The following is a 17,045-nucleotide window of genomic DNA, read 5'->3' on the forward strand; positions in this document are numbered from 1 at the left end:
TTCACCAAAACAAGCTGATCAGATTCAGATCCATCCCATCAGTGGGATACAAAGCGTAAACTGTTCAGCCTGACGGAGATATGCACTCAACCAAGTGCTGTTTGTCTTATATGTTTGTTGTATCACTCGTGCTGTATCGTTTATTGATCAAGATGTTGTCAAATTGTCTTTTGATCATTGCCGTCAGGTAATGTCCATGTTTGTCTTGATATCCTTCTTTGTTGGAACCAGGTGTTACATATCATCATGTTATGTTCAGTGTAGAATTCAATGAGATGGTGTCCTCATTCATTTCTTTCTCTCAATCCATGTGGCCCTACAATATCTTGGTGTTCTCCTTCTCCTGCTTTGGAGTTAAAGTCGCCCATAATTATTTCTACATCATCCTACTTCTTGTGCTCTCACACGGACGAGCAATCTGGTTATAATGCCACACACCCGCTTTCACACCTTTCACATTGGTGAGTAACAGCTCCGGCACATGAAGGCAGTGGATAGGAGTTTGAGCATGAGAGGCTATACTACTGCATACCAGTGAGAGTATTTTATGGTTGTTCTGAGCTAATCCCGAATTCCATCCTCGACAATCACAATCCTTTAGGAGGCAAAAATTTAATTCATCGAGAAAATTGTGAAAATGTAGCCTCAGTGATCTCAACCATCAATTTGACATTTTAAATTTTGCTTAATTTTTCCCTTTGCACTTTATTATTTTCTGTTGCATGTCCATGAGAAGCAAACAATATGTTTGTTAAAAGATCATATTGACATTCTCTACATTGGTTTGTTCAAAAAAGGACATAAATTTCTAATCTCTGCGCTTGCAATTTACAAAAGTATTGACTCTATTCGGTTTTAATTCCTTCTGAGCACTTTAGTTAACTGCATAGATTGCACATGTGTTTTTGAAGGCAGCCATATCAAACATAGACTCCTTGTCATTTTCACATCCCCTTTGAGAGGACTTGTAAGTGTTCACTGTTTTTTTTTGTTTTTTTCATCCCATTTGATTTCTAATCTGTACAATTGGTAAAATGTGCCAAGAGGGAGATTGAGATAAATAGAGGCTGCTTTGTCTCTCCTTGCCATTTGAAATCAATGTGTTATTGTTAGCCCCGACTGGACTTTGTCCGAAACGGGTTCGTGGATTTGGTCTCAATTTGTGCATGTGTGTGTGCGTGCATCCACAACCATATCTGACATGTATGGACCAATTTTATTCATACTTAGCAGAAAGAAAGACATGTGATGGTATACATATGCACATCATTTTGTTTCAACATCAGATTCAAGATGGCCGACTGGCGACTATTTTGGTTGTAAAAATGCTGATGTTGAACATGTCCTCAACCATTTCTCGGGCATACATTTACCAGTATTGTTAAAACTTGGCACACAGATAAGGAATGATGGCTTCCATATGCATCTCATTTTTGTTTTGAGATCAGATCTAAGATGGCCAACTGGTGGCCATTTTATTACCTAAACGTGGCGCCAACCATTTTTCAGACATGCTTGGTCTGATTTTGTTCAAGCGTCACACAAGCGCACAGTACACCATGGCATACACATGCTCCTCACTTTATTTTGTGATCTGATCAAAGATGGTCAAGTGGTATACTGGCGGCCATTTTAGTTGTACTTAAATATGGGCCAGCCCTTTAACTCCCGACAGCAAAATTACTAAAACAACGGGGGCTATGCCATTTTATGTCTTTTTTTTTTAAACTTGTTTAAATGGTATTAGTGGTGCAATGGTGTAGAAAATTGACTGAATTGTGCACTTTTGGTTAAAAATTCTGAACTTTGCATGCTTGCACTATTGCTAGCTCATTAAAATTGCATATCGGCCCACTTGAGATTAATTTTAAATGGCCACCATTTTCAAAGTGGCCACCCTTCGCAAAACCATTCCAAAGCTTTTGAATAGTCTTCCAGATTACCAATTTTTCTATCCACCTATATAAAACACAGTGCGTTTGTGTATTTGGCTGTCCCCCTTCATAAGGACAATTTGAGTGGTGTTTTCAATGACAATCTTTTAACACGTCTGTGTGTTCACAATGGTCTATTTGTCAAGATTAAAAAAAAAACTCGAAAAATATTTTTCATAAAACAGCAACTACATCTCTTCTATTGGAAATGTAGACAGTGACTTGCAACTGGGCCTCGTGGGTAGTGTACAGAAGCGTTTAAAAAAAATAACAATAAATACAAAGCACAGGGAGGTGAAATTCACTGCATGCGATATGAAACTTGCACAGAGTAAAATGAGTGTTCATTTACATCTGTAGGATATCTCATATATGAAGAAGATAAAAGCACACCTCACGCTAGGCCGAGGCTTCAGACTTTGGCACGCTCACGAGGCTGTACCGTTGAAATGAAGCATCCTAGAAGATAAAGAAAATATCACATTTCTACATGTTGTGTTTTAAAATAATGGTTTTCCTTACTACGAATGTAAACATCACATCTGCCAGTCCACCTTGAATATTTTGAATAAAATAATTCCAACCTGTCATTTTTGGCAGGCGTTTACACTAGTAGTTATATAACATCCAAAACTTAGCACGTTTGTGGTGACTGACATGTTAATCATTATATTATACCTTAAGCTGTGCAAATTCCATTCAAAATAGTCACTGATTTTCAAAATGCCTGCCACATAACTTTTAAGAGTCAGCAGAAATAACTTGTCTTTTTATTTTTATTTTTTAACAGATCAAGTTAATGAGCAAACCAAATTATGACCACTCTCATAGGCTGCTATAACAATTATATTGGAACTGAAATATCTGACAAACTCAAAGCAAAATTCCTTAATTACGTCAACCAAGTCTTTTTTCATATACTCAAGAGTAAACAAAGACCAAGTTTTGACATGTCATGGCAATTCAGATATTTAATATCATTAAATATTTTCTCTCGGGTTCTCATGTTTTTAGAAAGGGACAGGCTTCAAGAGGATCGTAGAAAGACCAAATCTGTTGAATTGTAAAAAAACAAAAGCATATCCATTCTCAGACTTTAATAATAAACAACCACATATTTCTGGCTTCGCTTAGCTTTTCAACTGAACAAGAAAATGCATGTTTGTATTATATACATACAGGTAGTAAACAAAAAAAAAGTGAACACCAAAATGAAGTCACTTAATATGGTGTTGGGCCATCACGTGTGGCCAGTATGGCCTGTATGGCATGTATGCGCCGTGGCATAGAGTTCACCTGTGTTTGGAATGCTGCAGGACAGATGCGGCACCATTCTTCCACGGGAAAGTCAATCAACTCATGATGTAGGTGGAAAACACTGTCGCGGGCATCATTCCAGAATATCCCATAAATGCTCGATTGGGTTCAGACCTGGTGACTGGGAAGGCCTTGACATATGGATAACATCAGTGTCATTTTCATCAAATCATTGGGCTACCACATGTGCTCTTTGAATTGGGGCTATACCATCCTTTAAGACACCCCTTCCGGCAGGAAACAAATGCTCCAACATTGGGTGAAGATGATCACTTGTTACCATTAAGTCGTGATTGGTATTGCGCTCACCTTCTAAGGGATTGACTGTACCCAGACCATGTGAGGAGAATGTGCCCCACAACATTACAGAACCACCAGAACCCTTCACTGTTAGAACCAAGCACTCAGGGTTGTAGTTCTTTAGGTTGGCGTCACATGTGCACTCGACTGTTTGTCGAGAACATGGTGAAGGATGATTCATCTGACCATATCACATTTCTCCACTGCTCGGTAGTCCATTACTTGTGCTCTTTCCACCACTGGACTCGCAAACGTGCATTGCCAGGTGTGATGAGTGGTTTGTGCATTGCAACCCGACCATGGTATACCACTCTGTAGAGTTCTCGGTGGACCTTTTTTTGACGAAACTGGCTGCTCGCACCCCAGTATGAAATTTGCAGTCAATTGATCTGCAATTGCTTGCCTACTTTGCCTTGCACTTCAAATTAGTCCACAGATGTCATGATTCTCGAGGATGTGCTTTTGCCCACTGTTGCCCTTTGCTGATGATGTCTTTCCCTCATAGTTTGATGCCGACATCACCTTAGACACCATTTCTTGTGAAAAATCAGCAGGTTGAGCTATCTTTGTCACTGAAGCTCCTGCCACATTCACCCCAACAATTGTCCCTCTTACAGTCACTGAGGTCTCCTCTTCCAGCCATGCTCGCCATAATTGTAGGCAACCAGGCCTGTGCAACATTTTTATACATGACCCTAGACATGCTGGGATGTTTGCTTAATTAACACATGGGCCGCGCCTGTATGGAAGTCGTTGCTTTCAATATACTTGGTGTCCCTCATTTACTCAGGTGTTTCCATTTTTTTTTGTCCACCACCTGTAGCATGCTATGCTACCATATCACCTGAGCTCAACTTGACCAGCAGTAGAGGGTCATGCAAGAGAAATGCTCCTTTTCTCACATTTGCATCCAGATGAATTGTGCAAATCCTGTTCACCTGAACTTTCTTCACAGAAAAAAACAATGTATTGGGTCTTCCTCGGCGACTAAGTCGACTAAACTTCACAGGTTCTTGAGCTCCATTCACTATTCGTTTCTGTGCTCTCTGTAATCTTTGCTGAATTTGTCCCGGTAGGGTTGACGCCATTTGGCTTGTCTTATCTTAAATGTTTCAGATAATCCCCCTTCTACAAAAAGGGTGGCAACCTCAATGTTCATTCGCAAGGATTTTATTTCGCAAAATCGTTCCACATTTCTGGTCAAACTGTTATACCCACAACCCAAATCTCTTCATCTGGAATTTGCTGGACCCTGGAGAGTTCCTGTGGTTAACATCTAACAAAGTGTGCACGTTTATCAGTCAATATCTGCCATGTTAATGCGATGTGCAGCTGCCCTTTCACCAATGTCAGCAAATTGCATTCAGTCGCCACCACCACGATTACCCACCACCAAATGTAACTGCAGTCATCATTAATTTTCCTCCTCAAACTATGGCTGAAGAAGATAAAACGTGTGATTAGTAAGGCTTATTTTGGTATTTACTTGGGTTTACCATATTTACTTGGGTTTACCATATATTTACCATATTCAGAATATTGTCCATTTTGAGATGAATACAAGCTGTCTACAACCAAATGTTGATAAATATATCAAGTAGAATAAGAAAACCAAATTTATCACTTTGAATCTTCAGTGTCTCCCCTTATTAAGGCATCTGAGGAGATTCGGCAAAAACATCTTTAATATGGCTGCCTTTGGATGACATGTCAATTGGGCTTAAAATCGAGATTTGATGAGCTTGTCGAATACTGTCATTGTGTCATGTTGTTCACCCAACAGTGCGCAATTATTTCACCATAAGACCTTACTATGTCCCCACCCATCTGGTTTCTTGAAAATCAAGTTGTCAATTTTTTTTCTTTCAAGAATTTCAAGATTCCACATTTAACTGACACTGTGTGATTTTATTTTATGTTATTTTTCTTTTTGGATGGCTATGGTTTTGGGAGTGCAATCTCCATCCGTCAGTAGAGCAGGAATAAAATTTGGAAACTCTATTTACATTTTCACAAACATACGCACGCACGCACGCACGCACGCACACGCACGCACAGACACAGGTGTGCGCGCGCACAAACACACACGCACACAGACGGGTGCACACACACACACAAACACACACACACACAAACAGGCGCGTGCGCACACACACACACACACACACACACACACACACACACACAGGCACGCACACACACACACACACACACAAAGACAGGTGCACGCACACACACAGGCATGCACGCACACACACACACACACACACACACAGACAGGCATGCACGCACACACACACACACACACACACACACACACACAAAGACAGGTGCACGCACACAAAGACAGGCGTACACACACGCGCACACACACACAAAGACAGGTGCACACACACACACACACACACACACACACACAAAGACAGGTGCACGCACACAAAGACAGGCGTACACACACGCGCACACACACACAAAGACAGGTGCACACACACACACACACACACACACACAAAGACAGGTGCACGCACACAAAGACAGGCGTGTGCACACACGCACACAAAGACAGGCGTGCGCGCGCGCGCACGCACACACACACACACACACACACACACACACACACACACACACACACACACACACACACACACACACACACACACACACACACACACACACACACACACACACACACACACACACACACACACACGCACACACACACACACGCACACACAGACAGGTGCATGCACACACACAGACGCACTTCTCCTTTCAGTAATAGATTAATTATGAAAATCTTTCATTGTGACAATGTAAGTACTGTATACCTTTCACTGGAGGATGTTTTGCATTCAAATTCCTTTTATTACTCATTATTACATCAACATCCTCACTATAATTAATGGACTAGTGTTTGTGTGGTGTTTGATTGTTTGCGCTGCTCCTCCTACAGCTTTGGGCCAATTACGTCCAAACTTGCTACATAGGATCAGCATGGCACCAATTCATGTATCGGGGTGTTTTTTTTATTTATCTTTTTCTGTGGTCTTGGGGGAGGGAGAGGGAAGCAAATTCTCTATGTAAATGTGTATTGTGTAGCACCACCTCCAGGTGGGCGTAGGTATTACAAGTCTCCACCATTTCCAGTACATTTTTCCAGTACAGTGGGGTGTTTTGAATTATAAGCAGTACATATATTTTTGCTTCATGCACGTAACGTGGGTTTTTCTTTTATTTTGGCGATACGGGGCTGTCAGTTGCCTATACACTGCCCAAATAAAGGTGTGCATCAGAAACGCTGGAATAAGATTTCCCATAGTGCAGGCACTCAGCTCGTATTATTTAAATCCTTGATCTCCCACGAGCCTCAATTTTGTGAAGAATAATAAATGTTCTCTCCAAAAGTTAGGGAATTTTTTTGTTTTGTTTCAACAAATGCATTCTCATTATTTCTTATCGATTTTTGAATGAGCTGAAATGGATTGTATTGATGCAGGTGAACTTTGGCTTTTTCAGACGAAGTAATACTCCGTCACTCACACAATGTCGGTGATATAAGACATTTGTCAAAATTTTGTTTTGTTTATCCTCCTCATGCCATTCGGCACATAAGACCGCCAAGGCAGTTTCATTGGTTCGGGGTTACAATATTGGACGGATTGCCACTCCGATGCAGGAAACTTGACTGAGGGCACAAATTTGTAATTTGTTCAGGGTGCCGGCGATAGCTCACCTCATCGTCGCGAAGGACACCATGGGATCTTTAACATCCACCAGCTAATGTCGGCAGACAGGATGCCGGTTTAACATCCATCCTAGGGACGGCACACACATTGATGAATCGCTCTGCCTGTGATACACCGGGATGACCGTTTATAGCTGGATCGGGATTCAAACCCAGGCTCGGCAGCTCAAAAGCGAGTGTGCATATCTCCAGGCCATCAGTTATATTGCATAACTATTGAGAAATGAACAGGATAGAGCCGTCATAAATATATACGTGGAAAAATGACGGGCCCAGACCGCTAATCGAACCCAAGGTCCTCTGGCAAACCGTACCAGTGCTCTGCCATCTGAGCTATCTGGGCGACCCACCGGCTGAACAACGCAACTCTTCCACATGCATGCGCCACTCTCTTCCCCCCCACTGTTTTCGGAGCACTCACTGCCAACCATAGAAGCAGCTTGGGCCTGCTCTCGAGAGGGTCTTCCCCCTGTGGGGGGAGTCCGCTATTAAACATCCATGTCCGCTATTAAACACCACAGGGGGTTGTAGTAATATAATGACAAATGAACAGGGTAGAACCATCATAAATATAATATGTGTGTGGAAAAATTACGAGCCCAGATCTGGATTGTATAACTATTATTAAAGTGAACACACGTGCTCAGATATGACTGTGTTAAACTATTCTAAAAGGTAAATAGGTGATAATATTTATTTTGCTTTCTTTAAGAAATCATGTAGTTTGTTTTCATTTCATTGGTACAACACGTATTTGTAAATACAGTGTTGTTGCGGTTCCGCGAAGCCGGCTTTCCCACCTATGCAATGGCACACAACATATAGCGGTCTCGAGACGGTTATTTCATTAGTATTCATTTTAGTTCGCCCTTCCCTCATATCTAGTGGGTTGATGAGACAAAATGTGTTGCAAGTGCTTTTAGGTAAGTCTTTATTCCCATTCTTTATTCTTTTATCTATTTTATTTTACTTTACACACACGGTGCCTCTATTATGCAAGCATGCACGCCACAGCCGAGCAACAGGAGCACCTCGTTAGCATATGCTGCCAAAACTTCATTCAAACCTTGCGCCATTCTCCAATGACGCATCACCTGAGACCTTCACCATACTCAAACCACAATGCTACAACATTTCTTCAACAACAACGCTTTCCTAAAAATCCCAGTATCATCGGACCACAGCTCAAACTCACCTCTAATCACCATTTATGCCACAATCTCGAAGACCGCCATCACCATCACAAACCTGCCACATGACAAACGCTACGCTACACTACCATTGCCATCGCTCTACCACCATCACCACCTCCCTCTGGACCGGCAGAAGACAATGGAGTGGCCAATACCCTTATAGATACTCGGGGCTGGACGTTCTTGTGTCTAGCTTGGTGCACAAGTGTGTGCTGGGCGCAGTTCAACATTGTGGGGATAACCCGATCGCTCTGCTAAATAACTGCCCCTATTTGGTGTCCAGCTCATATCTGTGGTCAGAAAGTGCCACCGGATACCCTCACCCCATGTTAACCACGGATCTCCTTTGCGTGGCAAAGCGTGGAGTGAATGAGACCATTTTCGGTGCCGAGTCCTCGCTTGGGCAGGGCCAAAGCCAGGAGAAGCATCCGTGTACTAATTGGGGCACTTGAAAATGCCTACCGTCCATCCTGATCCACCTTTAGGCTCCTCTTTCGCCAAACAGCTATAAAAACACCCTGCCAGGGGGAGGGAAGAGAGAGATGCTTTTGGCTTGGTCAGCAGTATGGGGTGAAAGATGGAATGGAGCAAGCAGAGCGGAGCACTAGGTGGGCGAGCGAATCGGGTGTATTGCTGAGCACATTTATTCGGGCCAAGCCGACAAACATTTACACATACAGATTTCCTCACATATCATTAGGACTGTCTTACACGTTCTGTCTCTTTTCTTTTTTTCTGTCTTGTCTGCTGTGGACGCAAAAGAGAAATCGGCGAAGGCAAGTCCCAACAACCGTTCTTTTTTAGTGATCCCACAGACACACACGTATTTCCATTTTTCTTCTCTACACCTCATCTGCATTTCACTGCATCTCATCACACCACTAATTTTGCACCTGCTCTGACCACACACCATAGACATCCTCAGTTTTTCTCTTCCCCCTCCTAAGCGACTGGGAATTATTGACACATTGGTTGCGCCAGGTACAACAGAGGTCCCAAACCCCTCATCTTTTCTCATCTTTCTTTGCTCTCCAACCTTCCTCAGGCTATGTTTCTGATGGGCCTGTCCTTGTGTAAGATTAGATTGTAGAAGCGAATTTCGGTATAAGTTCTGCCCTGTGTCCTTCATTGTTCTTTGGAAATATTCGCATGTCCTTTTGCCTGCTTATTATAAATGTATTCAGCTGTCACGTCTTTTCCCCATTGGTTCAGCAAAGTCCTTACGCAGTTGAGCCAGGAAGTTCTGCCCTCCATTATTTGCTCTGATTAGCCGGTGCATACTCGCAGCTCCGCTCAGCTGCACTTGATCCGGTAAGTGAACTAGAGTATGCATCGAGGGCACGAGACCCCCCCCCCCACCCTTGTTGCGGCTATCCACATGTAAGGTATAACCCTGCCGGATTGGCAGTACCAATTGGCGCTCGTGGTTGCTTTGCAACCTGCCGGTGCACGGAGTTATCCATGCTCAGTGGCCTTGGGACCGTGTGTTCAGGAGGAATTCAAGGTCTTCCATGGCAAAACTCGAACCCCGGATCTGTAGCAATATATTGATGTGACTGTTTGTTTTGAATTGAGTGCATTGGTGTTTGTGGAAAAACATATGACATGCAATTATAAGCGATGATATTATTTCATCGATCTCTTGATGTTGTGAAAATGTCCATTACTTATCTCTTAATTTGCAGAAATATAATATTGAGTATTCTTAACCTGGGAAGAACATTTTTATGGCTTAATTCTGAAATCATTATGTTGCCTTCTAATTTTTCTTTGAAAGTGTACATAATCAGGAGGTGTACCATGTGAGGTTTCATATCTTACAAACACCAGATGTTGTTACCTCTGCCACCGAGGGTGGGCAATAGTTATGTTTTCACCCCTGTCTGTTTCTCTGTCTGTGAACAGGATATCTCAAAAAGTTGTGAACGGATTCGGACGAGACTTGGTTGATATGTGACAAGGACAAATCAATTAGATTGTGGTTCAGGTCCGGATCCAGATATTGCCCTATCAGTGGGATACAAAGCATAAACTTTTCAGCCTGGTGGAGGTATGCACTCCACTGAGTGCCATTCCAGTTGAATATGTCTTGGATAAGCTTTAGTTGTTGACCAGAAACTTCACTTGAAACTTGAAGTTCAACTTTGGGGATATCCAAGTCCTCCATGTTTAATTGGTGTTTGTTTGGACAAGGAATGAAAATTGTTACATTGAAATGAGTCTTAAAAGTCTGCAACAACTTTTATCATGTGCAGTTAGCAGTTAAAAACTGAACTTCACACTGGTCGTGCAAAACACTAGAGGGTGCAAGTGCCTAGTCATGACACGAAGCAGGTGATTTGAGAAAGAGGATGCTGTGTATGTTGGGCAAATTGCCCAGAATCCAGTTAAATGTCTACAATGTGGTTTTATAACTGCAAAGCAAGGTGTCAGTCACTTCCTTTTTTCACACTGACTCTGTGATATGTGAGTCATACTGATCCTAAGCATTTAAAGATATATTATACCTTTTGACAAAGTTTGTTGAGCCGGTGTTTTGTTTCATCATATTTGTTGCAGGTTGGTAGTTGTTCCAAATGAAGACGAGCTAGCTGGTTTCCAAATTCTTTGGTAAGCCTCAGTTAGTATATTTATTCCACTCTGAGATTTACACTTGGATTATAAACATGTTTGCAACCACAATATTTTGGAACATTTGTGGGTTTGTATCAGAACGTTTGCGAGAATATGTGGTTAGGACTTAAAATATGAGTCTTAAGACTGAATTCTTCAACTCTTTCTTCTTCCTTTTGGAGGTGGCAGGGATTGAGCAGGGTACTGTTGGAATGCCACGTTGGATTTAAGCTGTGAGTTCTGACAGGCAACAGACTGGTGCTGTTTGGTTCTTTGTTCATTGCACAGACGTCAAATTCAAGCAAAGGTCAGGCCAGCACTGGGCCCAAGGGAAAGCACGCATTGCTTGCACCTTTACAAAGATTGGTCACACCAAAGATCTGATGGAATGAGCCCTCGACCTTGGTTTCTCCTCCACCATGAAACCAGGTGTCTCTTCTGAGAGTTTCCGGTGTTTCAAGACCAGGTTGTTTGTTTCCTTTGTCGGTGTGGCAGTGGTCTATAGCTTTTATAATGCCTCGAGGTAATGAGGCCTACTCTGGCTGATATCCCACAAACGAGCTACAGCTGCTGTGTTAGCTTACTGACATCGTAAACAGCCAGCCTTCCTCAAACTCGGGGAAACCACACTGAGCTCATGTTGAAATGCTGCACTGTGTTCTTGCAGCAGGTTGAAGTCTCCCTAGCTGTTTCTGCCTCATTTATTGTTTTTTTGTGAGCATTAATTGAAGTGGAGTGTTTTTTGTTTTGGGAGGGGGGTGGAATGGAACCAATTGTTATCAGGCATGAGGCTCTCAAACTCAGTGATCCACAGCGTTGGTCTGCCACTGGTGAGCGAATCCACATGGGACGTCGGGCTGCTCTAATGAACGTGAAACACAGTGCACTGCAGGGCACCACTGTATTATTTGCAAGCATCGAGACTTGCCTTACAAGCCTGTGAACCTCATTTGATGGAGAAAATAAGATTTTTGTTGAGCTGTCTTTTGTTTGAGCTGTCCTTTGACCCTATTAAACCTCCCGTCCTCACCTTTCACCCTTAAATTTGCAAGGTATGGTGAAGCTCTTATATTTGTATATGTTTAAACTCGAGTTACAGGAAAGATTTTATTGCTACTGTTTTTGCTTGTCACAATTCTTCATACTGTTACACATTGTACTCTGTTTGTACAGTGGCAAAGTGAACTGAGCTTTAACAGTGTATCACTCATGTGTTCATGTGTATCGCTCAAAATTAGTGTTATTGGGTTCTGAGAAAGACATCTGATGTGCAATCAACTTTTTTGAATCTGATTTGGCTGCCTGCAAACGATGGCAGAGCCTTTTTTAGTGACCTGTTCCTTGACTTTCCAAAATAATAGCAAATAAAAGTATGAACAAGAAAAGGAGCAATCAGTGATTACAGACCCTCGCCAGGACTTGTTTTGTGTTGTGTGGTGTTTGTGTACTGGTGTGTTACGTAATTAATAATAGACATAACTAGAACTGTCATTTTATAACTGCTGGCAGTGATGACCGGGTACCAAGACTTTGATGCAATCCCGCTTCGATCGGACACCTGACCCTGACCCGTGATGGTTTTCATTATTATTCCATTTAATTTAGAATGGGATTAAAATAAATTCAATTCTAATCACGTGGAAGACCAAATAGGTACAGTCTTGCATTGGAGTAATCAGAAGGAACCAAAACAAGCAAAAAGCAAAGATGAAGTCATCAGGAGGAACCTGAAAAGGATTCATATTTCAGTTGCTACTCCTCGACCCTCAAACCTCTCCAGGCACAGCCAAATGAGCCTTATTCAAAATATACAAAAAAAAACCCACATGAAAAAAGTAAAATAATTCTGGCTTGTCAGACCATGTGCCCAATCAAGTTGAAATTTAGTACTTGTATTCCCCATCACTACGAGATCATAATTGTGAAGTTTGACTTTGATTAGTTAAGCGGTTCCAGGGAAAACATTATTTAGTATTTTCTTCAATCCAATATGGCTGCCAAACCATGCAACCCATCAATTATACCTCAACAAAGTTGTACACCCAAGGATTGGGGAACATTTGTGTGAAGTTTCCCCTTGATCTGTCCAGCCGTTCTGGAGAAGATTTTCATCGGTTTTATGGTAAATCCAATATGGCTGCCAAATGATGTGACTTGTGACATCACATGTGAACCTTTTGTTCCTCATGGATAGGCAGTCATACATATAATGTTTCACATCGATCTCTTCAGCCACGTCAGAGAAGAAGATTTTTGAAGGGTTTTCTTTATTTTTTTTAAACAATGTGGCTGCCGAATCACGTGACTGATGACGTCATCAATTTTTTTCTGTGGACAAATTTTATCCCGAGATGATCCTCAAAAATTTTCATACTGATCAGATGTAGCGTTCTACATGTGTAATTATGACATCATAACGAAGGCACCGATGATGTCATAAAAATTCAAACTTATTCCCCATGTGGAGTACTTGCCATGTGCCAAGTTTAACTTTTTTTCTTTGGTGTGGTTTCAGAGATACAGTGATCCAAAGATTTTCTGTTTTTCCAACATGGCTGCCACACCACCTGACCTATGGCATCATAATTACCATTCAAACATTCTACATGAGTAATCGCACCAATTGTGAAAATTTGGTCTCAATCCGACAAGTTGTTGCGGAGAAAAACATGAAAGTTCTGTGCGGACAAACAAACAAATGGACCCAAATGCAATACTCTGTCCTCCAGCGAGGTTAACGAGAGCGCCACGATCGGACATCGCTGATTGTTCCTGGTAAAGCCAACTTGTAATATTCGCAAATTGGTTGCACTTGAAATTCTGCCTCATAATGAAAACAAACATTAAAAAACATATTTTCAAGAAAATGGGACACCATGGACACCAACACTAAACACTGAATACCTCCCTCCAGGAACTATAATTAAATGATGGAAAAATGAAATAATTGAAGATTGATAAATAACACTGGTTTGCGTCATTTCAGAGGTCTAGGTTTTCTCAACGGTTCTTGCATGTTTTTTACATGCTGAATTTAGAAATGCATCTCATTTCGCTCAATCAGCTCAAGTTTAAGGAAAAAAAATTATCAAAATTTTTGTTTTTTTAGTTAGCATTTTTTTTTTCATTCAAATCACTTACATTGACAGAAAATGTACAAACTATATATATATATATATATATATATATATATATATATATATATATATATATATATATATATATATATATATATATATATATATATAATGACGTGCAAGTACCGTTAATGTGAAATTTAACATTAAAAAGACGAAGGAAAACAGTGACTGCTGGAGCGACTGAAGTTGGGTGTTGCCAGAAACAACGATTTATCTATATTTTTCTGAAATTGAAATGAAAGTAATTGAGAAGGCACTTTCTTCCACATTAAGTGTACTTGTGTGTCATTATTATATGTACAGTTTGTACATTTTCTATCAATGTAAGTCTGATTTTGAATTTTAAAAATGCTAATTAAAAAAACAAAAATTTTGATTATTTTTTTTTTCCTTAAAATTGAGATAGCATAAAAACTTGACCTGATTGAGCGAAATGAGATACATTTCTGAATTCAGCATGCAAAAACATATGAGAACCGTTGAGAAAACCTCGACCTCTGAAAAAATTATTTCAAATGCAGCCCGGTGTAATTGAACATTGAAAACAAACAATTCGTAATACTAAAAAATTTAAAATTGGTGGAAAAAAAAATTGAACAGTGCATGATTGAACGCTGAAAAATCAAATACCGGGGAACTAAACATTCAAAAAGTGGGATACCACGGACACCAAGATGAAAACACTTAGTGCCTCCCTCCGGGAATCGTAATACGAAAATTGCCATTAATTTGGCAAAATGTATCAAAGATTTAATCTTTAAAAGACCTTTTAAGATGTCTTTCATCTGACTTTTTTTTTTTTACCTTGCTCCCTAATTATAGCTATCTTTTGTATTGCTGCTGTTAAATAACCTGGCAAATGAATCTTTCCTGTAAGAATCACTGTGTGTGCTTGCAACAGGATGTAGAGAACATCCCTTTAGGTCGTTTCGTTCTCAACATTTCTCCCGCAGAGTGGGTGGAACCAGGGGGATCTTCAAAAATAATATGAAACCCAGGAGGTTTTGTGTGTGTGTGTGTGTGTGTGTGTGTGTGTGTGTGTGTGTGTGTGTGTGTGTGTGTGTGTGTGTGTGTGTGTGTGTGTGTGTGTGTGTGTGTGTGTGTGTGTGTGTGTACACTCATGTGTATGTATGTACACGTGTACTCATTGATAAACATATATTGCATTGGTTAAAAATAATAATAGTAATTCAATACCACGTTTTATGAAGGAGTGCAGGTAATCAGAGATCTTTCAGCAATATGTACAGGTAATCTGAAAACTATCCTTTTAATCCCTCCGCCCCAATGAACACAAAATTTGAAGAACGATTACCAAAGAGCACAAGTAATTTGGAGAAACTCAGGAAAGTTGGAGCTTGTGCTCCCTCACAAAAGCAATAATCGACTTTATGTAAAATTAATTTCTTTAAATAACCTTATGTAAAGCACATTTGGGATTATGTTCATCAACTCTCTTGGATGTCCCTTGAAACCCAACTATGACGTTTCACCTCCACACCATTGCTGCCAGTAACTACTCCGGAGGTCCTCCATGGAGGTTTCATACAAGATCGAGCAGTTTCACCAGAGGACAGTTTTGGGTTCGCCAATGGATATCCCCCTACTTCAAGAAAAGGAAGCACGTTTTTCTTTTAGCTTTGATTTGTGCTGGGTATCATTTCTTATAAATTCTGATTAAAAATACGAGTTCGAAGGAAGCTTTCAAGGAGCATTTCCCACTCTGAGACGGGCATTCCCATCTGTAGTGTAAATTTACACTTCAGGACTTTACGCGCAACTTGATGCTTTGGACAGGACATTTTGCGTCGAGTCACAGTCACGGTGAAAGTATCCACCGCATCTGGAATGCATTAACTCCTGATGTGGGAAGGGCATCCTGAGTTTTTTAAGTATTCCCATTTGTGCTGAAAGCTAGCTTGCTGCGGGTCGATGAAATGGCCATCGCGCTGTACAACCCGACCTTGGGAGTGTACTGCGCTATCCACAAATGCCCAACGCTGTCACAAGCAGTGTCTAAATAAACACATCTGTTTAACTGGGAAACCCATGGTGAGATGAACTACATGTGTTGCGCTTTTCTGAGTTATCTTTATTATATTCGGGCATGCTTCATCCCATCTCTTCGTTATTAAGGTTCCCAAGTTGCAATGATATTTATATTATACTTTTTTGTTTATTTGCTTTCCTGCACGTGGACAAATTATTTATTACAAGCACATCGCAGCTTGCAACATGGCCCCTACGACATTCTGGCTTTTGGCCACAAAAAGAAAAAGCAATACTGCAGTCAAATTGGAAGTATCATCCACTTGGAACTGGAAAATTATATTGAGTATCCTTTCTGATTCTGATGTACCATACTCTGTTTCAGAGTGTTGGTGTTGGCGAAGCAGTTTATTGGCAAAGGTTATTCTGGAAGGTTTATCATTGCCTTCCTAGCAGTAGTTAAGGCAGAAATTTCGCCATATTGGCTGTGATAGCTCACCTACTCTTCGTGATGGATCTTTAACGTCCACCAACTAATGCCAGGCGACTGGACACAAAGTTGGACATCTGCCGTCCCTATCAAGTACCAGGGTGACAGCTTATCGCTAGGTCGAGATTCAAATTCAAGTTAGACCGCTTAGAGATGAGTGTGCATACCTCCAGACCATCCTGCCAGCCTTATTGAGTATTCTATTCTGGGCTTGTTTTAACAGCAAAGTTTGAGTGGATTAGCTTGAGATGCAAAGGCTAATGATGGAGAGAGTTGTCATTGGTTTTTATGATGCCTCCACCGATGAAGTCGCTGGAGGCATTA

At 41.1% G+C, this 17,045-nt stretch overlaps 1 protein-coding gene and 1 long non-coding RNA gene across 4 annotated transcripts in view; both read left to right on the top strand.

Moving 5' to 3' along the window:
• The window catches only part of LOC147027842 (uncharacterized), a 219,053-nt gene that overhangs the window by 89,951 nt on the left and 112,057 nt on the right, over positions 1–17,045 (top strand). The window lies entirely within an intron of this gene.
• LOC147027844 (uncharacterized) lies at positions 472–14,244 on the top strand. Of its 2 annotated transcripts, none has more exons than XR_015057307.1 (3): positions 472–9,800; positions 11,049–11,099; positions 11,285–14,244. It is a non-coding gene; the product is annotated as an uncharacterized LOC147027844 (long non-coding RNA). The 2 variants fall into 2 exon arrangements; XR_015057306.1 differs by lacking the exon at positions 472–9,800 and adding an exon at positions 9,820–10,539.

The sequence above is a fragment of the Eptatretus burgeri genome, chromosome 4, assembly GCF_056783735.1.
Source record: "Eptatretus burgeri isolate ZD-2024b chromosome 4, Ebu_testis_v1, whole genome shotgun sequence".
In the NCBI taxonomy this organism is placed as follows: Eukaryota; Metazoa; Chordata; class Myxini; order Myxiniformes; family Myxinidae; genus Eptatretus; species Eptatretus burgeri.